The 22,604-nt window shown below is 42.3% G+C and overlaps 1 protein-coding gene across 1 annotated transcript in view; it reads right to left on the bottom strand.

Moving 5' to 3' along the window:
* RCAN2 (regulator of calcineurin 2) overlaps nucleotides 1–6,479 on the bottom strand; it is a 264,437-nt gene extending 257,958 nt beyond the window's left edge. Inside the window, exon 1 of the mRNA XM_067752769.1 lies at nucleotides 6,213–6,479. The gene's annotated coding sequence lies outside the window, so the exon portion shown is untranslated. The remainder of the gene's footprint in view (nucleotides 1–6,212) is intronic.
* Between the last annotated feature and the right edge of the window lie 16,125 nt (nucleotides 6,480–22,604).

Below are 22,604 nucleotides of genomic sequence, written 5' to 3'. Positions count from 1 at the left end.
AGCAATCTTGGCCTATTTATCTGACAAAAGAAGAGTGTAAAACTTTGTGTTGTGGAATGTTGACACTTTTTCATATCTAAGAGGGTAATTTATCAATGAAGACTTGAGATGCATATTTTGAAAGGTATTTAATGGGCTGTGTGTTTTCTTATTCCCAATATATACTACTTTCTAAGAGAGAGAGAGAGAGAAATGATGATCACTAAAGGGTGGTCCTTAGCGTAACTGTGAAGTAGGAGGAGTTTATCTTTGGAAATACTCTACCTCCCTTTTCTGCATGTCTGTTATCCTGGGTGGCCAGGGGTGAGGAGCCCCCCACACCCCCGCCCACTCACTGAGCATCTTCAATGGGGCAGACTCGTGTGCCGTGCCTGCTCTGTGTAATCTGTTTTGATCCTTACAACAAACAACCTTACAACACATGTATTCATCACCCCCATTATTCAGAGATCAGGAAACTAAGTCTCATAGAATTTAAGTGACACATCTAAACTACAGAAACCGGACAGTGACTCCGGAGATTCCTCCACTGCGGTGCTCGTCTGGGTTTCCCCTGCCTGAACTGGGCTCCCCCAACCTTAGGCACCCCCATCAGCTCTGGCACTATGGACCAGTTACCATCAAGCTGTTAAGGACAGGCCACCACTTGAGTTCATCCTCTTAGAATAGGCACAGGTCCCATTCCTATTCTGAAAGGGACCAGGCAGGCATGATTTTAACCCAAATCTATGGCTCGAGTAGTAAAATTTGAGACAGGATGGCAGGACTTCAGAATGCCCAGACTCTTCAGAGATCATCTAGTCAACCTCTTCCCCCATGAATATGCAGATTTAAAATAACTAAGGCCCGAGAGGGGATGGGGTTTTGCAGAGGTCACCCAACAAATCAAGTGCAGGGCCCGGATGAGAGCCAGAACTTCTCACTCACTCCCATTCTCTTTTATGGCATCAGCTACAAACATTCAAACACGGGGTAAAAATACACATTCTAGGCTACATAGGAATGATTTCAAGGTTATTAATTCACACTGGCTATTCAGAGTGCTGGCCAGACTGCCTGAGCTTGAACCCTGGGTGCCCTTCTTACTAACTGTGTGGCCTAGATAAGGTGCCCTCTCTTTGCCTTGGGTTCCTTAACCGTCATACGAGAATAACAATAGTATCCGCCTCGTGAGGTTATCATGAGGATCAAACGTGATAATCTGTGTAGAGCTCCACCTTCTTTATGCTTGGCATAAAGTAAGCACTGAATAAATGGTACATATGGTTGCTACCGTTTGAATTATTACCATTATGACTACTACTAGTTCAGATAATTGACAGTTAATACTTTCACTCTGGGGGAAGAAGGCAGCAACAACTCCCTGCTGTCAAATCATCTCCTTCTTCTCCAAAGGCAGCACTAGACAGTCTCAGGAATGAAGGTGAGTCAGATGAATGGAAGTTAGCACCAGGAATGAAGAAATTACCTTTGAAAAGAAAAGTGCCTACAGAGTATTTTTATTTGGATGTTCCAAGTCAAAATTCCCCACCTTTCTCAAAACAACTCTTTCTCATTTTATAGTTGACCCTTGTACAACTCGGGGGTTAGGGGCGCTACACATACCCCCTTCTAAGAGGAAAATCTGAGTCTTGCTATCTCTGCCTGGAAAACAAAGGAATTGGTCAATGACTCACCCAAGGGCAGGAAGCTGAAACAGTTTGGAGAGAATCAGGACTCAAACCCCAGGTCTTTTGATTCCATACATTGTGATCCCTAATCACAGCTCAAACCTGTGTTGTTCAAGGATCAACCGTACTTCCTTCCTTCCCTCCCACCCCCGGTTTGGCTGAGATATAATTAACATAAAACACTGTATTAGTTTTAGGTGTATGTATATATTGTGAAATGATCATCATAATAAGTTTAGTTGACATCTACCATCTTACATAGTTACAAATTTTTTTCCTTATAATGAGAACTTTTAAGATCTACTGTCTTAGCAACTTTCAAATATACAATACAGTATTGTTAACTATAGTCACCATGCTGTACATTATACCCCCAGAACATACGTATCTTATAACTGGAAGTTTGTACCTTTTGACCACCTTCACCCATTTTGCCCATCCTCCACCCATTTTGCCCATCCTCCACCCCTTGCCTCTGGCAACAACAATCTATTCTCTGGATTTATGAGTTTGGTTTTTCTAGACTCTACATATAAGTGAGATCACACAGTACTTATATTTCTCTGACTTATTCACTTAGCACAATGCCATCAAGGTCCACCCATGTTGTTGCAAATGGCAGGGTCTCCTTTTTATGGCTGAATAATATTCCATTGTATATACACATATACCAGATTTTCCTTATCCACTCATCCATCAGTGGCCATTTAAGCTGTTTCCATATCATGGCTCGTATAGAAAATGCTGTAATGAACATGGAGGTGCAGATATCTTTTCAAGTTAGTATTTTCATTTTCTTTGGATGAATACCCAAAAGTGGGATTGCTGGATCATGTGGTAGTTCTATTTTTAATTTTTTGAGGAACCTCCATACCGTTTTCCATAGTGGCTGCACCAGTTTACATTCCCACCAACAGTGTAGGAGGGTTCCCTTTTCTCCACATTCTCACCAACACTTATTTGTGTCTTCTTCAGTTTCTTTCATTATTGTCATAGTTTTCAGGGAACAAGTCTTTCACCCCCTTGATTAAATTTATTCCTAGGTATTTTATTCTTTAAGATGCAGTTACAAATGGGATTGCTTTCTTAATTTCTCTTTCTGATAGTTCGCTATTTTAGGGTATAGAAATGCAACTGATGTTTGTGCATTGATTTTATGTCCTGCAATTTTACTGAATTTGTTTATTGGTCCTAACGGTCTTTTAGTAGAGTCTTTAGGGTTTTCTATGTATAATATCATGTCATTTACAAAGAGATAGTTTTACTTCTTCCTTTCTGATTTGAATGTCTTTTTTTTCTTGCCTAAATGCTATGGCTAGGACTTCCAGTACTATACTAAAGAAAAGTGGCAAGAGTGGGCATTCCTGATCTTAGAGGAAAAGTTTCAGTTAAAAGTCCCCGTCTTTCTTAAACCTAATCATTCTCCGTGACTTCCTATCTCAGTACAAAGCCTGACCATCTATCTAAACATCTTAAGCTTCTCATTCCACACTACGAGCCACTTGGTGACCTAGAGCCACTGATTCTCTCTCTGAAATGGTTTTCTGTAGGTCTCTCTTCTCTTTCCCCATTCTACCTGGTTCAGGCACAATTAATTTTACTTATTGTTTTTGGTCTGGACCGCTTTAGTGGTCTAAAATCCGAGCTCGTTCCTCTTTGCAACCCCACCTACTCACCGCCTCCAAAGTAACTTTTGCAAGATGAATTAGATCAAATCATTTCTCCCATACAGGCTGCATGGCTTCTCCTCCTCTGCAAGGTATATTCATAGCCCAGGCTCACTGAAACACCTCCTCCCAAACTTTCCTGCCACCTCCTCACTGCAGAACACCTACAAGTTCTTTGAACGTGACCTTTCTTTCAACGTGGAACACCTAGCTCCTTCTCTATAGAGATGCAGTCTGAACATGAACTTCTCTGCAAGCTCTTCCAGATTCCCTGAACCCTTTCTTCCCTGGGCTCCCACTGAGCTTGCTCCTATCTCCACTAAACACTCACCATGCTGATCTTTATCACTTAATTTTCTTATCCTTTTCTGCTAGATTGATTTCTGAACAACATGGGCCTCATTCTTGTAGCCTCTGGCACAGGGACTACATAGCACACAGTAGGTACTTAACAAATTAACTGCTGAGTAAACTGAGTGGATGGTACAGAAAATAAAAGGAATGGGAAAATGAGACCTCAGTGACAAAGTTGATCTCAATAAAGCTAATGTCTATAACCTACATGACTAACTGCAAACGATTATGCAAGTAGTTTTTAAAAGAATGTGATGCGTACTTGCAAATGACAAAGCTCTCAAGTTCCCACTTATGTCCGTTAACTGTTCATCACTGGAGAAAGAGAGAGCCACATCCTCCCTAATTTCGTTGGGTTCTGCAGGAGCTGCAAACAAGGCATTTGGAAAGCTCTTGGGATCCTGTAGCTTTAGTTGAGGACACATTCCCTCATAAAATTCTACGGACTGGACTCAAGTAGTAGGTGCTCAGTAAATGCTGATTCGATTTGCAGTGGATTTGAAAGCAAAGAGCAACTCACATTTTAGACTAACTCAACGCAGTGACTGATTGTACTTAAGAAAATAGCTCTAAGGCTAAAGGAAATCAATGGGAGACTGAAAAGCAGCCAACTGTTCACTCCCCTGCCTTGTTCCACAGTCGATGCTTGTCTGCTTCTTGATCCTTTCTAGCTTCTAGGTTTTTCTTTTCTTTTTTTTTAACATCTTTATTGGAGTATAATTGCTTTACAATGGTGTGTTAGTTTCTGTTTATCAGTTATACATATACATATGTTCCCATATCTCTTCCCTCTTGCGTCTCCCTCCCTCCCACCCTCCCTATCCCACCCCTCTAGGTGGTCACAAACCACCAAGCTGATCTCCCTGTGCTATGCGGCTGCTTCCCACTAGCTATCTATTTTACGTTTGGTAGTGTATATATGTCCGTGCCACTCTCTCACTTTGTCACAGCCTACCCTTCCCCCTCCCCATATCCTCAAGTCCATTCTCTAGTAGGTCTGTGTCTTTATTCCCATCTTACCCCTAGGTTCTTCATGACCTTTTTTTTTTTTCTTAGATTCCATATATATGTGTTAGCATACGGTATTTGTTTTTCTCTTTCTGACTTACTTCTGACAGACTCTAGGTCCATCCACCTCACTACAAATAACTCAGTTTCGTTTCCTTTTCTGGCTGAGTAATATTCCATTGTAAATATGTGCCACATCTTCTTTATCCATTCATCTGTTGATGGACACTTAGGTTGTTTCCATGTCCGGGCTATTGTAAATAGAGCTGCAATGAACATTTTGGTACATGACTCTTTTTGAATTATGGTTTTCTCAGGGTATATGCCCAGTAGTGGGATTGCTAGGTCGTATGCTAGTTCTATTTTTTACTTCATTGTGTTCCTGGAATGGAGGGGGTCAGTTAGCAAGTGTTGCCCTGTGCCTGTGATACATTTGCCTGTGTTTTGGGTTGATGTAATATGTGTGAAAGTTGAGCTGCGTTATTTAAAATGTCCTACTTTTCCTAAAGCCTCCCCTCCGTATGACAAGTGGGATTCTGGCTTAGGGAAGAGAGAAGGGTGGACTGGAATGCTCTAGCATCTTTCATCTCCAGTTGTGGGATATATGTTAAAGGGAGCTCAGAAACTTTTGTTTTTACTGAAAGGATACTTTAAAAAAAAAAAAAAAAGCATAGGCAGCAGACTCATTAGATGTCCACTGAACACTTCTATCCTAACGTACTAAATAGGAAAGATTCAAAGCATGCACTCTGCTATAATTCATTTTGGGATAAGACAAAGACAGCAGTGCCTTGGAGAATAAATCATTAACTAAAGTCAAACGGAGACACCCTGGAAACCAGTGAAACCAGGAGGCAGCCGAGGGATCAGGCAGCTGGGATTTTCCTGTTCCCTCTAGTGACTTCTAGAGAGAAGCATCCCACAGGCAGGAGGAACTCGGCACACTGCGCTCCCTTCTATTTCACTTTTCAAACTTGAAGTTATTTTTAGATGACCCAAGCCCGCTAATCCCAGGCAGGACAATTCCCAGTCCGCTGCGTCTCAAAGCACCTTCCCCTCCCCAGCACTTTCCTTAAAGCACTGGGAAAAGAGGCTCCGATTTCCCGTTTGCTCTCTGCGTACAGACCACCTCCCCTAATCCCCTCTCCAAATCTCAGTCCCGGGGACCACAGGCGTCATTCCCGCTCCTCCACTTATGCACCTGCTGCTGCTACTAGAAAGACGAACCCCTGGGCCACTAGGACTGGGGAAGGGGCTCCTTGAGACCCGCGCCCTCTAGAGGGGGTCAAGGGACCTCGGTCCTCACGGCCGCCGCGGGAGCTGAGAACTGGATCTGGAGACCACCCGCCGCCACGGCCACCGCCCCCGGCCCAGCCCCATACCCCGCCCGCTCTCGGCCGCCCCCCGCCACGGTCCCCCGGCCCGGCCCGGGCGCCGCGCGCAGCCCCGGCAGGACAGGACAGGACAGGACAGGGTGCCGGGACGAGCGGGCCGGCGCCGTTACATAACCGACCTGCTGGTCGTCCGCGATGCGTCGCTGGAGGCTGAGGCGACTGCTGGGCGGTCTGCCGGTCGGCGGAGCCGGCGACTGCTGGCGTGGCGCGGCTGCTCACCTGGCGGCCGGGCCGAGAGCGCGCGGGGACGGGCGCGGTGCCCGCGGGCCTGGGCGTGGGGCCGTGCGCGGCGCGCCCCGCCTCCCGGGCTCCGGCTCCGGCTCCGTGGGTCCGCGGGTCTCTGCCTCCCGCCCGCTCCTCGCCGCAACCTCAGCGGCCGTCACCCGGGACAAAGCGGCTCCGGGGAGGGGCCGAGCCGGCGGCTCTGGCAGGAGCCAGCGGAGATGGGCGCGCCCCCAGCTCCGACTCATCGCGCCAACCTCCAATCAGACCCCGGGAAACCGAGAGCCCCTGTCTGGCCTCCTCTCCTCCCCTCCCGCCTGACCCCGCGCCCTTCCCGGTCCCCCACGCACTCCCCTTCCCGGGCACTCCCCCTGCCCTCCGCCCCGGTGCCCAGGAGGGGGTGAAGACCCTCTGGGGACCGAGTTCAGGAGACGGTCCGTAGGAGTCCCGGGGGGAGGGGCTCCTCGGGGTCACGGCCGGGGTGGTGGCTTCCTTGGGCGTCGGAGTGGGCAGGGGGCTGATGCTGAAGCTAAGGGTGGCTGGGCAGCGACAGCCGGGAAGAAACTGATAGAGAAGCAAACTGTGGGTGGGGAATACTGAGCTGATGGAGCCCCCCTACTCCGGCTAACTGAGGAAAGGTCGAGAAGCCCCTCGAGGGAGGGCCCTGGGGCGCTGCGCCGGGTGGGCGCAGGCGCCCGGTGGCTGGCTTCCCGGCCCCGCCCCGCCCTCGCAGGGGAAGGTGCCCTGCGCGGGCCGTGGCTTTGCCAGGTTTCCCAGCCACCAGACCTGGGGACTGAGGGCTTCAAGGACTCCTATTGTATGAGAGCCTGTGACACAGGAGTGGGTGGCATCCTACGGTATCGTACAGTAAAAGGTTGAATGTGAAACAGAATCTTGGGTAGATCTGTCGCTCAACAAACTTAACCCCGGTAGAGGTCTCTGCTTTACAAAATAAAGCAGTTCAGAGCCGTGGCTTATGGGTGCCACCCGTATGGATAGAGTTGAGTCTCATGGCAAGAGAATGCCAATAGTGTAAAAAAAATATATAATAAGGGAAGTGGGAAAAACTGAAGGAAGAAGGGTGGCGGGGTGAGGGTGGGGGAGGGGCGGGGGTGTGTGCACCAACCTGAGGGAGGAAATGAATAAGATATAAATCAGCTTTGCGTTCTGTCATCTTTCTAAATGCTACATAAATAGGCCTTTTCCCTTGTGCTTTTTATGCCCTTTTGTTTCCTGATAACAATGTTAAGATTGCATCGAAGCAACTTGTAAGTTTCACAACTATTCTTTGCTCACCCAGGCACCACATTGTTTTTTCCAAGGCTGACACACAATTGCATCCTCTTTGAAAAACAAAACAGAAAAGGTAGACCTTGGCTCTTCTCTCTGATTAATCTGCATTAAATATAAATAAAGACAGAATTTCAGAGTTGAAAATGACCTCGGACTCCTACTCTTCCAAACTTCTAGATGCACAAATCCATATATATTCACTGACTAGATGAATTACTTTTTTGGATAGAATTGTTTGGAAGAGCATCCTTATGTTAAGCCCAAAATTACTTTCCTAGGATTTTCACTCTAGTTCACTTTTTGAAGCGATGAAGACAGTGTCCAATTCCTTTTCCAACTGACTGTCTTTCAAATATGTGAAGATAGCCATCATCACTCACTCTAAGCCCCCATTTCCAAGTAAAAGATCCTCAATCTTTTGAACAAAATTTCACAGTAAGTAGTTCCTAGAATCTTCACCAACCTGAAGACCTTCACCTTAATAGGATCTATTATGCACATATATGTTTACAAATAAAATTTTCTGGGTACAGAAATAATATATTTATTGTAGAAATTTTGCAAAGTTGGAAAAACACAAGATTTAATGTGAGAATTCAATGAAGTAATGCATGTAAAGCACTTAGCCCAATGCCTGGCACACATAGACTTTTTTTTTTTAAGTTTAATGTTCACAGCAACATTGAGTGGAAGGTAAAGAGATTTCTCATATACCCCCCGCCTCACACATGCACAGCCTCCCCCATCATCAACATCCCCCACCAGAGTGGTGCATTTATTACAAAAGATGAACTGACATGGACACATAATTATCAACCAAAGTCCAGAGTTTACACTAGGGGTCACTTTTAGGTGTTGTACATTCTTTGAGTTTTGACAAATATATAATGACATATCCACCATGATAGTCTCTTACATGACAGTTTCACTGCCTTAAATATCCTCCCTGCCCCTCCTATTCATCCTTACCTCCCCGCTAACCCTTGGCAACCACTGACATTTTTAACCGTCTCCATAGTTTTGCCTTTTCCAGAATGTCATATGGTACGAATCATACAGCGAACTGTATAGACTTTTCAGATTGGCTTCTTTCCTTTAGCAATATGCAACTAAGTTTCCTCCATGTGTTCTGCGTGAACGTAAGTTTCAACTCACTTGGGTAAATACTGAGGAGCGTGATTGCTGGATCATATTATAAGAATATGTTTTGTAAGAAACCACCAAATACTGTCTTCCAAAGTGGCTCTACCAGTTTGCATCCCTGCCAGCAATGAATGAGATTTCCTGTTGCTTCACGTCCTCACCAGCGTTTGGGATTGTAAGTATTTTGGAATTTTGCCATTCTAATAGGCATGTAGTGGTATCTCATTATTGCTTTTATTTACAGCTTCCTAATGACATAAGATGTGGAACATTTTTTCATATGCTTATTTGCCATCCATAGATCTTCTTTGGTGAGGTGTCTGTTCAGGTTTTTCACCCGTTTCCTAACTGGGTTGTTTGTTTTCTTATTGTTCTTATTGTTCCTTTCTGTTTTAAGAGTCCTTTTATATTTTGAACAACAGTCCTGTATCAGATATGTATTTTGTAAATAACTTCTCCAACTCTGTGGCTTGTCTTCTCATCCCCTTGACAGTGTCTTTTGCTCAGCAAAAGTTTTTAATTTTAATGAAGTCCAGCTTATGGATTTATTTCATGGATTGTGCCTTTGGTGTTTTATCTAAAGAGCCTTCATCATACCAAAAGTCATCTAGGTTTTCTTCTATATTATCTCCTAGGAATTTTATAGTTTTGCATTTTATGTTTAGGTCTATGGTCTATTTTGAGTTAATTTTCGTAACGTGTATAAGTTCAGTATCTAGATTATTCTATTTATTTTTTATTTTTTGCATGTGGATATCCAGTTGTTCCAGCACCATTTGTTGAAAAGACAATCTTTTCTCCATTGTTTTGCCTTTGCTCCTTTGTCAAAGATCAGTTGACTATACATATTTATCTGGGTCTATTTCTGGACTATCTATTCTATTCCATTGATCTATTTATCTATTCGTTCACAAATATCACACTGCCTTGATTACTGTAGCTTTACAGTAAGTCTTGAAATCAGGTAGTGTCAATCCTCTGATTTTGTTCTTCTCCTTTAAAATTGTGTTGGCTATTCTGGTCTTTTTGCAGCTTCATATAAACTTTAGAATCAGTTTGTCAATATCACAAAATAATTTGCTGGGATTTTGATTGGAATTGCATTGAATCTAAAGATCAAGTTGGGAAGAACTGACATCTTTCCATACTTAGTCTTATTACCCACAGACATGGCATATCTCTCCAGTTACCTAGTTTTTCTGATTTCTTTCACCAGAGCTTTATAGTTTTCCTCACATAGATTATGTATATATTTTATTAAATTTATGCCAAAGTATTTCTCCTTTTTTTTGACCTTTGCCCATGTTTTAATTGGGCTGTTTTTCTTTGTGTGTGTGTGTGTGTGTGTCTGTGTGTGTGTGTCTGTGTGTGTGGAGTGTAAGAGTCCTTTATATATTCTGGATACGAATCCGTTGTCAGATACACGATTCGCGAATATCTTCTCCCATTCTGTGAGTTGTCTTTTTCTTGAGAGTGTCCTCACTATGAAGTATAAAAGTTTTGAATTTTGACGAAGTCCAATTTATCTATTTTTATTATGGTTGTTGCTTATGCTTTTCGTGTCAACAACATTAGTTTTTATAGCTACATAGTATTCCTGATAGCTGTACTTTTTTTCTTTTGTTTTGAAACAATTTCAAACTTACAGAAAATTTGCAAGGATAATACAAAGAACTCTTATACACCCTTTGTCAGACCCGTTTTATAAAAGGATCCAAGAGAGGATACTGCTTTTCACCCAGTTGGCATGTTTCTTTAATCTCCTTCAATCTGAAACAATGACCTTGACAGCTTTGAGTTCACTTGCTAGTCATTGTATAGAATGTACCTCTATCTGGGTTTGATGTTTCCTTACACTGAGGTTATAAGGTGTACTCCGGAACATCACCAAAGTGGTGCTGTGTTCTTATTGCAGCCTATGTATAGCACGTGATATTGACTTGTCACATTCATATTTTTCTACTTCTATCATTTCTTCTGCGTTACTTAGCATGCTACTGAAAGGAAAAGTTTTTCTTCTCCTCATTTAACTATTTAGTAATATAAATGTGCACTCACAGACTCCTAGTTTATTTAATGGGTCATAATCTGTTACTATCATTACTTATTTTGATGCTCATCCCCCCAGATTTGGCCAGTGGGAGCCCCTTCAAGCTGACTTCTGTGTCCCTTGGCACATCGCCATAACAGAGCGTTTTCTTACTCGCTGGTACCAGAGAGTCCAGACTCAACTTATTCTTTGTCACTTGTGACCCTGGAAGGATTTCATGTTTTCCAAAGATACATGCTTATATTTTTTTCAAAGAGAGGACTTCAGACTCTTTGCTTCTGCACTAGGAGAGATTATAGGGGTTTGGATTTATGAGGAAATTTGAAGATTACATATCACTACTAATAACAAAAACAATAACATTAAATATGTTCTTAAGTGGTTACTGAGTACCAATAACTCTGCAGTTCGTATTTGTACATTAATGTAATCTTCATAATACCCTAGGAGATAAGTACAACTATGATTTCCGTTTTATAGGTAAGGAAACCAAAGCACAGATAGATTGCCTAACCCTGGTAAGTTGAGCTAGAGTGAAACCCAAGTAGCCTGGTTCAAGACCTTGGGGTCTTTTGTGTGTAGGAAAATGCTGCCACTTTCAGGGACCGTGGAGGGTGAGTCAGGTCTTCCTCCTCAGGGCTCCTGCAGTTCTTTTTCACATGTCCCTTTATTATGCCTGTCACATTACATTGTTTGCAAATGACCTAATGGATGGCCCAAGCAACTTATCCTACTACCTGACATGGAGTATGCTTTCAATCAATGTTTAACCGTTGATAAGGAATTTAGGCTAACAGAATATGGCTTTCCTGAGGTCAAAGTGATGGTTTGTGTAACACTGCAACTAACATTCCAGTCTTAGTCTCAATCAAGTAACCCTTCTTTCTCCTTCATCAAGCTCGCTCATCTGGTGCCACATTTATTACTAGAAAAGTACTTTGTAGTCCATCTCAATGTCAGGCTATTCCTTATAGATTTAGATTAGTTGTAATGCCATGTAAGCAAGATGCATGTTCCTTTATATAGTAGTCCATGCTTTACAGTAGCAAAAATAAAAATGGGCTGGATTTTAAATGAAACTGGAGCAGGACAGATCTGGTCTGAAAGTGGAGGCTATCATATATTAATTCTGGGTTTATAGTTTCTCATGTCATGGAAATGGAAGTGGATAGAAGGGAAGAAACACTTCTCAAAGCATTCTAAGTTAATCTGTTTTATTCTCTTCTTGGCAGCCTTTAGAGTAGGATGGAGAGGTGGAAAGGGCTCATCAAAGCAGGGAACAGAGAAAGTGATCCTATAGCAAAGTATTTGGTTGCTCTCAATGACTTGAGAGATATTCTTGGGTGGGGGAGAACACACACACTCCCTGGAAAAAATAAAGTCAAGATGACTGAGTGTGTTTCTTATAGCTCAAGGAATCTCTGGTGTCAACGTCCTCCAGCCAAAGACCATTAAGAACACACGTGTAATCAAACAAGTTGGGTTTATTGCTCTTTGCAATGAGGGAGGATGCACACCGTGGAGATGGTGGGGCATGGCAGTAAGACATTAGGAAGGACTTACAGGGTTTGGACTTGTCTTAAGTGATCTGGGGGAGGGTTTAAAGAAGCCGTACTTGGCTCTAGATTGGATGCTATTAAAAAGCAGGGGTACTGTTTTCCTTGGGTATATTAATAAATCTTATCTGTAAGGTGGGAAGAATGAAGTAAGGCTATCACTGGTATCATTGGTCAAGAAGCAGCCATCACTCATATTAGTCAGAATAGGGGAATGTGATCATTTTTGGAGTTTGGACAATGTTCACATGTTTGTCTCTGTTTAGCTGTGAGTGCAGAAGATCTTGCTTTTATCTTGATCCCTCGTGGTCCTAGGATATTTTGTGAAACTGTGTATATTCAACAGGAGAACATCAAGGCCAAACCGATCACACCTGGCAGATCATAGCTGTCAGGGCTGCTTCTTCCTTCCTCCCTAGTGAGATAAGGTACCTGTGATAGATGATTCCCCCCTCATCTTGGCAACCTCACACAATAACCAGCCCACCAACCATCCCCAATAATCATCAATAATACACAGTACCTAAGAATGTCTACCACATTTTCCACAAGTGGAAAATCAGCAAAAGTAATGAGTTCTTTCAAAGGGCTTTTGAAAGAAAAATGAAATAAGTGTTAAGCTCCCAAGACAACTAGAGAAAAATAAAAGATGGGGCTAGATGATGGGCATTGAAAGAAAGGAACTTTGTACTGGAGTACAAAGTACTGGAGTGGTGTGGGAAGATATAGAAATGGGGAGACTTGGGCTGGGCTTCAAAAATTAATTGAATTTGGAGAGGAAAATAAGAAGGTGGTGGACCTTTTAAGTGGGGAGAACCACACAACCTCTGGAGAGGTCAGCTTTGGCCCTGTTAACACAAGGCAGACAGTGGGGCAAAGGTTGACCAAGCATGGAGATGGGAGAATAAATGAGGGCAGAGGAGGGGAGAGATTGGCTCTAGCACTAGGCAAGTCCAGTCCAAAAGGCACTTGTGGTCTCAAAATAACACCACAGCAGACAAAAAAAAACTGTCCAAGCACATTGTTGTCATCAAGAAATCTCACATAGAGAACCTGGCATATCTTAAACAAAAAAAGCTTGAAGAAATGGAATCCGGGACAAGACAGAGACCCCATCATCAGGATCCTAAGGTGGGGACTGGTCCTTGGAAACCAAGAGGCTCGGGAGACTGTGAGGACAGCTTGATAGTGGGTTGTATCAACGAGGCTGACAACGAGACTTCTCACTTAAAGTGTTGATCAGTTCTAGAGACCAGGATGGGGCTGAATTTCAGGCAAGAGTCAAGTGCCCCAGGTATGAGAAGTGAAGGTCTGGGAACCCTGGGGCTTAGCACAGGTCTCAAGTTTGAATCTCACCTCCTCTTTTTACTAGCTGGATATCCTTGAATAAATCAATCACTTTACTCCTCTCAATGCCAGTTTTCTCATCTGTCAAGTCGAGATAATGGTAATCATACCCTACATTGTTGTGAAAATTAAATACCATAAGGTTTGTAAAGCGTTTGACCCAGTGTCTGGCCTCGATCCATTTTAGCTGTCATCATCGTTATCATCATCATCATCAAAAGAAAAGAATGCTCTAAGGTAGAGGTCATGAGATTATGGCCCCCAGGCCAAATCCAGCCCCCACGTCGTTTTGCCAATCAAGGTTTACTGGGACACAGTCACACTCCTTTATTTATGTATTTTCTATGACTGCTTTAGCATATGCAGTTGCAACAGAGACCTCAAGACCCATAAAGCTGAAAATACTTGCTATCTGGCTCGTTCCAGAAAAAGTTTGCTGAGTTCGCTCTAAGGCAAGAGAAGTCCAATGACCATGCCTATGTTGGAAGCTATGAGGACTTCATGTGAACAAAGCACAGGGGTAGCATAGGAAGTAGGAAGAAAAGTTTCACCAGGTAAGTTGAGGCACACTTTCGCAGAAGAATAATCTTTTGCAGTTAAGAATATGAAAAAAAAATTATGCCCTTTTTCAACCATCTTAACTCAGTAGAGCTAACTTTCTCTCTGGAACCCGCTACATAATTTGGAGGACCCAGGGTCCCTGGATCAAAAAATATTAAGAATTTCAGGAAAATGACAGCAGAGCATTAAATCAAGTATAGGGCCCTTCTGCACAGGTTGTATGGCTCTGTCTCTTTTTCTGTCTCATACACACACACACACACACACACACACACACACACACACACACACACACTTTACACCTACAAGAGTATTCTACAGTTGAAGAGCAATCGAAAGGCTGTCAGTTGCAAACTGAGACTTGGGTTTTCTGTCTCTTTCCCTACCAGAGCATTTTCTCTTATAAATGATTCTTCTACACTCACAACCTCCTCCTCTTTTCATTTTCTTGCAGCAGTAAAAGCAGTTTCCCTCCATCGAACTCTCTCTTTTCGTTTTAGCATGACACATCCGTGTTATTGTTCAGATGGCAGAGGAAAACTGCTGGTCTCTGATTTCTCTTTTTCCATTCGTTACAGCATGCCATGCCCAAAATAGTCGAGTCTGCTTTCACCGTGGCCCCATGCTCACCACGCCAGGATGAAAGCCACCGTTGCCCTTGTTGACTCTTACTGGGCTTTGGAGTGTCTGGAGTGTGTAAAGTTGTACAGATAGAAGTGTTAGGTAGAATGACATGCACGCGAAGAGCCACAGGGCAGCTAAGCTGATCTGTGTTTCCTTCATGGAAACAAGAATGTGCAAGGGGCTGCAGTATGGGAATGGTCTGTGAAACTAAAACTCATGGAGAACTTGGTTTGCCCAAGAGGGAAAAAGAAAAAAATCACACACACAAAAAGATGGATGGGTTGTGTTTTGTTTTTAGCTCTTTTGACAGTCCATGGAGTGGAAAATGTGTCTATAAATGAGTTTTTTGTTGTTCATTGTGTGGAAAATATTCACAGATAGACAGATAAATATGATATTATAAGCCTTCCAAGGTTATTGTATTTTTTTTAAGTCTGCAAGTAAAAGCAAGATGGTTTGGGATATCAGGAGTATGAGTGTACAGATGCCAGTAGGTTGATACTAGGTATGATCACAGATCCACAAGTCCCCTGGTGAGGCAGGTTCCCCCACAGGGACAAGTGAGCGCCCTCAAAGATGCCTGGGACTCACTGGCGTGTGTTGATTTTCCAAAGGAGGACGAATCTTTCAGGGTCATCCTAATTTGCCAGGCGTGAGTCAGATTCCTCCAGGGTTTGACAAAGTGACAGACTACTCTGATAAATTAATTTGTGCTAAGGTGCTAATGGCTGATAATAGACTCTCTGGTTACTCTCGGATAATATCTATAGTTACATGGGGCCAGGTTCTTCAGAGTCTGGAGGCCACAGTGCCGTGCATCTCTCCGCCAGCCTGTTTCTCTCTGCTCCTGGCGCATGCCCTCTGCTTTTAACCTTCCGGGCTATGCACTGGCCGTTCCCTCTGCCTGTGTGCCTTTACGTGACACTCTCAAATTCTTCCGCTAAAGATCAACTGAAAATAATAGTAACAAGTGCTGTTTACTATAATTCTAAGTATTCTCGAAGAGTTGTCCCGGGACCAACATTGGCATCACCCCGGGGAAATTGTTAGAAATGCACATTCTTTGGCCCGCCCCCAATCTATCAACTTGGAAACTTGGAGTGGGACCCAGAGATTCGTGTTTTAGCAAAACTTCCAGGGGTTCTGATGCTTGCTAAAGTTTGAGACCACTGTGCTAAGCACTTTACCTATATCAGCTCATTGAATTTTCACAACTCTCTGAGGTAAGTCCTCAGATTCTCTCCATTTGGAAGATGAGAAAATTGGGGCACAGAAAGTTTAAGTAACTCGACAGAGATCCTAAGTTGGTGAATGGTAGAGCTGGTCTTTGAGTCCAGGCAGTCTGGCTCTAGAATGTGGATGACCTACCACTCAGCTTTGTTACCTTTTCAATCACTGCTTCGGCAAAGCCTTTTGTAATTGCAATCTCCCAAATCCCACCAGACAATACGAGCAGCTCCCATATCACTTTCTCCCTTTATAATGCTTGTGCTTTTCTTTTCCTTCTGTCCCCAGTACCCAATACCTATATTGCAGGAGCAAACTTTGCTATATGAGGAAAGAATGAATAATTAAGGGGACCGATCAGTGAATCAATAAATGTCTTGACTCAAAAGTAACTTGATTAGAACTTTCCAGAGAACTTTAAAAAAAATTTCCAGATGGATAAATAACAAGATCCTATTGTAGAGCACAGGGAACTATATTCAATATCCTATAATAAAACATAATGGAGGGCTTCCTTGATGGTGCAGTGGTTGAGAATCTGCCTGCTAATGCAGGGGACACGGGTTCGAGCCCTGGTCTGGGAGGATCCCACATGCCGCGGAGCAGCTAGGCCCGTGAGCTGCAACTACTGAGCCTGCACGTCTGGAGCCTGTGCTCTGCAACAAGGGAGGCTGCGATAGTGAGAGGCCCATGCACCGCGATGAAGAGTGGCCCCCGCTTGCCGCAACTAGAAAAAGCCCTCGCACAGAAACGAAGACCCAACACAGCAAAAATAAATAAATTAATTAATAAACTCCTACCCCCAACATCTTCTTTAAAAAAAAAAAAAAAACATAATGGAAAAGAATATGAAAAGGAATATATCTATGTATAACTGAATCAATTTGCTGTATACGAGAAACTAACGCAACCTCGTAAATCAACTATACTTCAGTTTAAAAAAAAGATTCCAGAATCCTATCCCTCACCGACTGAATCAGAGTCTCCAGGAGGGCGCTTGGGAATCTGTATTTTCAAAAGTAAAACGAAAAACAAGAGCCCGGATTTAAGAAAGAGTTGTGCCAACACATTGATTCTGCCCACATTGAACGCCTGCCTTAATTGGCACTGACGACTGTGGATAGTTTTCTAAGACTAAGGGGAGAGTACGAATGGGGAAAGAGGGGGGCTCTTGGGCGCTTAAATCCTACCTCATGGGGAGTGGATAACCCTTTCTGGAAGAAATCTGGTACATGCTTCAGATTTTAGGCACATTATATGATAATCCTTGAATAAGATCAATATAAGAAACACCTGCCTTTGGTACCACTGAGCTGTACATGGTAAGTATTTTTACCCCCAGAACAGGCAGTCCTTAGCGCATATATATGTGTATATATATATATATATATATATATGTATACATACACACACACACACACACACACACACACACACACACACACACACACACACACATATATATGGGTCATCTTCCAAAAATGTATTTGTAAGTTGAGTTGTTTGGAACTCAGAAAACACTTTCCCACAGAAGTAATATTAGAAAAGAGGGTTCCGTTCCTCTGCCAAAACACAAGACCTGATTTGGAACATTCTGTCTCTGAAATAGCAGTTCAGATGCTCTGCACGGACGTCCGTGGGAAATGGAACTAGGACCCACCCAGCCTGGAACTGGGGACTATGGGAGCATAGTGACTGCTGGGGGAGCATCAGAGACAAGCCTTGGTTCTCCTCCATCCCTACACACACACACACACACACACACACACACACACTCATACACACACATAGACACATGGGACACATAAATACACACACAAACACACACACATACAATCTGGTGGCTACTGGTCACATGGTAGAAAGACACAGTTAGCACTGAAGGAAAACTACTCGCGATCCAATGAAATCTTTACTCCCTTCACCAGTGCAGTCAAGAGCTGCCCCAGACCTCAGCTCAGAGTTTCCCGGATCAGGTACAGACAATCAGCAGTGCTTGTACCCTTCCCTCTGATATCATTTTACTTGGATTTGGGGAATACTATTACACAACCTCTCCTTTGCACTTTAAGGCAACTGCAACTACCTTCCCTAATATACTTACAATAATAGTTTGAGGATGAATATGAAATGAGGGCCATAAAAAATTGCTGCTAAAAGGTAGAAAAGAAATTTTTTTGTTTCTCCTTGGCCATTAATTAATTAGCCATGTGACATAAGGCTAGGTTCTCTGAGTCTCAGTTTCCTCATGTGTAAAATGTTGGGGAAGGGGAGTTGCTCATAAAATCTTTCACTTTTTTCTAGATCTAATATTCTAGATTTCAATAAAAATAGTTCCCTCTACTTCCTTGTGAAAAGAGTTTCCAGGTTGCCAACTGTTCTACCTTTTCCATACTTGGTAGTAAAATACTGAAAACTCATCTCATCCCTGGCCCAAAGGTGCACCAAGAAGAACCAAGGCTGATAAATTACAGTTTCATTCCATTCTTATTAAATTAAATGTATTTCATTTAATTTTTACCTGCTCACCCTCAAACTTCATTTGGGAAATAGCTCATTGAGTTAAATTGATAAATATCAGTGAGATATTTATCAGCACATAGCATATTAAGGATCAAAGTGGTAAAATAATAATAATAGTAACATTATTAATAACATTATTATTAATCAGAATTTTGACATGGAAAGCAAAAAGAGGAAAAGAATAAGATAATTTAATAGGATTTGAAGTTATTTCAAGAAAAAAACCTTTAAAAGGAATCAATACACAATCTTTTTTTAAACTGAAGTATAGTTGATTTACAATATTTTGTTAGTTTCAGGTGTACAGTATAGTGATTCAGTTATTTTTTTCAGATTATATTCCATTATAGGTTATTACAAGATATTGACTATAACTCCCTGTGCTATACAGTAAATCCTTGTTGCTTATCTATTTTACGTATAGTAGTGTGTATCTGTTAATCCCATACTCCTAATTTGTCTCTCCTCCCGCCACTTCCCTTTGGTAACCATAAGTTTGTTTTCTGTGTCTGTGTGTCTGTTTCAGTTTTGTTTGTAGATTCATTTGTCAGTACACTTAATCTTAACAAGCACAATCATAGGCTTGAATTTAACTCAGAGCAAAATATATTGTTTCTTTGATAGAACCCCCTTCTCCCCAAGGTAATACTATGTAGAAGAAAAGAAGTAAGGAAATGTGGTTACTAACAGCTAGCTTTGGTTTGGGATTGGTGATCCCTGATAGAATTTGATACAGGTCCTCCTTTCTATCTGTTAGGTTAGTGTGTCCCTGTGACGTGCTGGGGGTGCCTCTGGACTTGGCTTTAAGAACCTCAAGAAGATCTAATTCGCTTCCACTGCCGTATAACTTTAATGAGATTCAGTTCTCTGAGCAGGATACGAATAGAAACTTTTGCTTCCACTGCCTCAGAAAAAAGAAAGTCAAACCGAAAAAAAGAAAACAAAAGCAAAAATTATCCCAGATAATACACAACAAAAATTCCCCGAGCCCCAGCATCTTCCTAGAGAGCTGTATAAGAATACTGGGGAATTGTTTTGGGTAGGGAGAAAATGGAAGTCTGGTTCTAGAACCTCTGGTTTTTGGGGTCTCGGAAACAACCATTTAAAAAATAATAGTTTTCTAGACCTCCCGCTGTGTCAGATAGTATGCTGAATGTTTTACATGCATTATTTAATTCAACCCTCAAAAAAAAAACATAGTGAAGTATATATGTTATTTCCACTTTGTTTAGTAAACCCTTATATTCCCACTCATAGAAGAAAAAATCAAGAGAATATGGGAAAATAACTCAGTAAAGAGACAGGACCGCATGTATATTCCATCCCAGTTGTTCTGACAGCACAGTGGACAAGTAACAGCCTGAGATTTGAATCCTTGCTCTACCACATCCTGTGACTTTAAGGAAGTTACTCAGTTTTCTTACATATAACACGGAACTAATAACATTGCTTACCTTTCAGACTTGTTAGAGGTTTCCAACTAGAGCCTACACATAACAGACTTAGAACAGCTCCTGTCAGATGGTAGGTAATATTCAATGACTTAGTATTTTTATCTGGTCCAGCAACTCCCTGTGTCCTTACCCCCTGGAAGCCTGCCTATGTCTGGGCAGGCTCCTATACAGCCCAAGGACAAAAGCAGAACACTGACAACAGCTCATTCTTACTCTCTAAGAGTAGATCTTGATTCTCCAAGTGCTGTTCCTGGACCAGCTGCACCAGCATCACCTGGAAACTGGCTAAAAGTGCAGAGTGTCAAGACCCACCCCAGACCTCCTGAGTCAGATTGTGTATTTTAACACGATGCCCAGGTGATTTGTGTGCACACTGAATTTGAGAAGCTCTGCTCTCAGCCACATGCAGTAGCAGTTCTCACTGGTCCTCTGACAGTACACGCCTGGAGGTTCCTAGCCCTCAAATTTCAGTAGAAAGGCAGAACCTCGTAGTGTATGCAATATGCCAGGCTGCCGGGCCTCTCTCTGCCTTTTCCATTCTGCTCTGGTTAGTTCAGAGTGTCTCTCATCTTACAATCCACCTGGTGAACCATTATTTAAGACTTAACTCAGACGTCATGGAGACTCTTCCTATCCGCCCTCCTCCTATTCCAAAAGGGAATTCGTCGCTTCCACCTTGGTTTCCCCATTGAAAACCAGACCATCTTCCATCTCTTCCATCTTCTTTGACTGTAATCCATGGTAAGAAACATTTTATAGACACACTGGAACACACACACACACACCTGTATGTTGCTGAAATGAAAGTCTCACGAAAGAATATTTTACTTACTCTGTGCAGTGGACTCAGATATTTTCAACATTATTCTATTTCATGCTATATGGGTCATAACTGACAATTTGTAAAACCCCGTATATAACTATTTCTTTCATAGAAACTACAACATTAGATTGATGACTTAGTTTCATGTCTATCACCTCTTCTAGACAGAGAGGACGTGGCCCCATATCTGACATATATAAGGCTTCAGTATTGTCTGTTGAATGAATAATGAATGGGTGGGTGGATCTTATTATGTTATGATCTGTTTTCACAGCCTGTCACTACTCCATCCCTTACCTCCTTGGTTCCACTGCCATCATTAAAAGAATACGAGGACCTACTTATGCAATAACTCATCAGCCACTAACCATCACTGTAATTCTATGCAATGAATTATGCTCTATGCTCCCAACAGGAATTTTCAAATGAAAAGCAGTACTACAGATTATTGTGTTGACTAATAAGAGGAAAGACAAAAATTTTGAGTTTGAAGAAGAGTAGTTTTGTTTTGCCTACTTTGGGATTTGGGGGACTGTTCATGGCTGCTCTTTTATTAGTCTCCCTGTTGTAAATTACACGGAACTCGTGTTGCTATAGCTAAGACATATTTAGAACATCCCGTGTCAGGAGGTGCCAACCTGCCATTTGAGCTTCTCCATGAACTCTGCCAGTTTACCTCCATTCTCTCTTTCAACACCTCAGTTCTTCCAGGGTGAGAGCCCTTGGGCAGAGGTTTATGATGGGAAAAGATGATGACGAACCACATTTCATTTATCATTTGTATCCCCGGCTTGGACCTGACACTCTAGTTCATTCGACAGGAAGGGAATTTGAGGCTAGGTGTCAGAACCTTCAGTTCTGTTTTCCTGAGTCATACGGCCCTGCCTTGGCAGGATGCCCTTCTTTCATTCATAAGAGGAGGATGGAAAAATTGAAGACCCAGAAACTAAGTCTGGAAGGAATGGCAACTTTTTCAGTCTTACCTTTCACTACGACACAATAATAAAACAAGCTACCTAATAATCGTTTCACCTCTTTACAGCTTATTCTCAAATATTACATTTGTGTATGGCATTTGAGAGTCTGACTGTCTGGGCTTTAATCATGGCTCTTAGTAGCTAACTGACATGCATGACCCCTGCCTTGGTTTCCCCCCCCATAAAATGGAGATAAAGACCTACCTCATAGAGTCTTTGTGAGGAAAAAAAATGGCGGTCCCTATAAACCACTTCGAATTGTGCCTGTCACAGAGTAAGAACTTAAATTCCAGCTATTTTTAAGATTATTATCACACACAGAAACTGTATATACATATATAATTCCTTTCCCACATTTAGACATTTAAAGTAAGGAAAGCTCTTCAAAATAAAATGCTGCCTTACTAAGTGCCATGTGATATCCTGAACTGGCTCCTGGAATGGAAAGGGGCATTAGTGGAAAAACCAGTGACATCTGAATAAAGTCTCAAGTTTAGTTAATTTAGTACTCACGTTAATGTTTTACTTTTGACAAATGTACAAAGATTATGCAAAATGTTAACACGAAGAAAACTCAGTGGAGTGCGAAGAACGCTCTGCACCATCTTTGCAACTTTTCAGTAACTCTAAAATTATTCCAAAATGAAAAGGTTTTTTTTTTAATAAAGGCCACACATAGTTCTCAAGTATGCGGTAACTACGAAGTTGAGC

This window comes from Pseudorca crassidens, chromosome 10 (assembly GCF_039906515.1).
Source record: "Pseudorca crassidens isolate mPseCra1 chromosome 10, mPseCra1.hap1, whole genome shotgun sequence".
In the NCBI taxonomy this organism is placed as follows: Eukaryota; Metazoa; Chordata; class Mammalia; order Artiodactyla; family Delphinidae; genus Pseudorca; species Pseudorca crassidens.
This window is presented reverse-complemented; position numbering and strand designations above follow the sequence as displayed.